The 2,721-nt window shown below is 37.6% G+C and overlaps 1 protein-coding gene across 1 annotated transcript in view; it reads right to left on the bottom strand.

The window, feature by feature from the left end:
- Positions 1–1,482: 1,482 nt before the first annotated feature.
- Positions 1,483–2,721, bottom strand: part of KCMF1 (potassium channel modulatory factor 1) — a 58,227-nt gene continuing 56,988 nt past the window's right edge. Inside the window, exon 7 of the mRNA XM_079792788.1 lies at positions 1,483–2,721. This exon is cut by the window's right edge and continues 1,305 nt beyond it. The gene's annotated coding sequence lies outside the window, so the exon portion shown is untranslated.

Genomic DNA, 2,721 nt, shown 5'->3' with positions numbered 1-2,721 from the left:
ACGCGCCTAGGGGAGCTTTAGAAAGCACAGAAAAGCATGCCCTTGGTGTCAGCACTAACACCAACTTTAGTGTAGAACTCTGGGAAAATTTCATACCTACTGTTAATGAAATCAATTTTGCATGTGTCTCCAAAACTGTACAAACCAGTAACTTAGAAACAACAGATTTTGTATTAGCTATGGGGCTTTTCCTTACAAAACTGATACATTTGTTAATGAGCTTTTAGCACCCACTCCCCTGTTATCTGTAGCTTTTATACTTGTTTCATAGGGCTGTGCTAACCATATTAGACTCCAATGACAGATTTTTTTTCTCAACACTTTTCAGTGGCAGGGATCCCATTCAAAGCCCCCTTTTCCCCAACCACCTCCTTCCACTACCTTTCCTCTTCACCTCCCTTTCCCATTTGCCCTTAAATAGAACTACGAACTACTGAGGTTTGTGTGGATCCCAAAAGCCACGAGTAAAACACACACATAAGTAGAATACTTGCTGTGAGGGGCCATCAAGAGAACTCTTGGGAACCCTTCCTGTTTTTGTTTTAAATTTTATTTGTAGCCTATGGGTCAGAAAAGAACACAATAGGCTTAGTGACCACTGTGCATTATTGAAAAATCAAGTATTGAGAGGGAAAAATATTGGGGGAGAGGATAATGGGATAGGCTTTTGTATCGCTTCTGTTATTCCAATAATGTAATCTGCTATCCTAAGCTATATTTCTTTGGGGGGCGGGGGGGGGGGGCTAGGGAGATGGGCTTTCTGTTAAATTACCTGCGTCTAATTATGAGAATCCACTACTATTAGTAAAAACCCAGGCTCCAATTCTGTGGGTTAAAAACAATATAATCTAAATCCAAATCCAAACATTTCATTGTAGCCATTAACAGAAATTATATTTTGATTATAGCCGTAAAATCATAGGAATGTCTTTTTGTTCAGTTTAAATATTTTAGGAAGCTAAATGAATGACAATCTGAGGAAGTCATGAGGTAGATTCTACTATTGCAGTCAAATTTCAAATTCCATTGTTCTCTGTGATGAGATGTCCAGGAATGTGATGCCCATGGAAATCCTACACACAATTATAGTTTAGCAGGAATCACTCTGGGAGTCTGAAACACACAGCATATTCTATTCCATAAATCACACATACAGAAGTGAACATTCTCTGTAGCTCTTCCTCTTCACTGTGAATTTTTTTGGGTTCTCTGAATCATGACATTAAACTTCTTCCAGAACACTGAACAGAAAGACTTCAGTTACTAACAACCAGGACGTGAAGACAAGCTCCACAGAACCCTGACCAACTTACACCCCAGACTCTCAAAACTAAACTAAACCAAACCTCTCAAAACTCAGCATCTGCTCCTAAGAAATGTGAAGGTATAACCAAAATAAACAAGTGTATTGTCTCCTCTACATCAAAGCCTTTGCAATTATTATTTAATAATTCCAAAAATATGTTAATTCAGAAACTAAAGAAAAAGGACACAAGAATTTGAAGGACTTAAAATATATTTTTATATTGATAGTCTGTGTCTTTCTACCCTAAGATAATACATCATTATTGATTACATACAGGATGAGGTGAGGTATTTGTAAAATAGCTGGTAAAAAATAATTAATATACAGTATTCTACATGAGATGGAATCTTAAGTCTTCTTAAGTGTTCAATTCATCACCTAAATTAAACTGCCCTACACAAACTTACAGTTGTCTCCTCAAACCATGTTAAAAAAGGAAGGATCTTACATTTCCCCAGAATTTGTGCAGAAAAGGGAAAGCATATAATTGGCAATTTCTATGCCTCACATACAAAGTAATGCATTCACACAAAATCAGGACCTCTCAGTTTAGCATAAAAAGAAAAAAAATACTGGATTAGAGATATAAAATCTCTGAGTAATGGTTAGTTAGGCTAGTTCACCAACAGCAAAGAAATTCAAGTGGTCAACAGTCTTGAAAATGCTTTATTGAAATGTGTGACTTATGTGCAGAAGATGGGTTTGAAAAGACCACAGCTTGAAAACTGGGTTTGGAAACGTTTCAACAACCGAGAAAAAGAAAATCGCTACTGGACTGGACTTCTAGGATAACCAGAAGCCTGCTGTAAAATTCTCCTTTAAAACATTTCCGTCACAGAAACTCAAGGAAACAAAGCTGTTATATTTGGAAACTGTTGGAGTCTGAGGTTGCGGAGGAGAGCGACAGTTTTCTAGACAGGTGGGGTGACTTCTTTTTTGGTTACATCTGGATGGACATGGACTTCACAGTTCTCGGAAGAACACCAGAGGGTGTTCAAGTCTGTATGCTCGTTGTGTTGAAGACACAGAGAAATACACAGGAAGGAAGAGGACTAGGGAGAGGAGACTGATAGAAGGGTTCAGAGATGAGAACTGGAACAAGACATGATTAGGTTATAAATTTATCAGAAGCTGTGCGCACCTTTTTTTAAAAGTCCTACATTTACATTCCAAAAACTGCCCCCCAAACCCCAAACCCGCTGTCCCTGCCTTGGAGCTATTGTGAAAGTCTATGCACAAAAACTGCAACAGAAAATAAAAAAATATCCCGGCCCCTCCAAACCCCAAAAAAGCTGTACATTTTTTTTTTTTTACACATAGGATCAATAATATAGGCATATAGGTGGCATGATTCAATTAAAAGGCTTTACTTTTTATGCCTGAAAAAACCCAATAAATAAAAGGTGCTGAAGTTA

This window comes from Cnephaeus nilssonii (genome assembly GCF_951640355.1).
Source record: "Cnephaeus nilssonii genome assembly, chromosome: 15".
NCBI lineage: Eukaryota > Metazoa > Chordata > Mammalia > Chiroptera > Vespertilionidae > Cnephaeus > Cnephaeus nilssonii.
The sequence above is the reverse complement of the archived record's forward strand: the minus strand, read 5'-3'. Positions and strand labels throughout refer to the sequence as shown.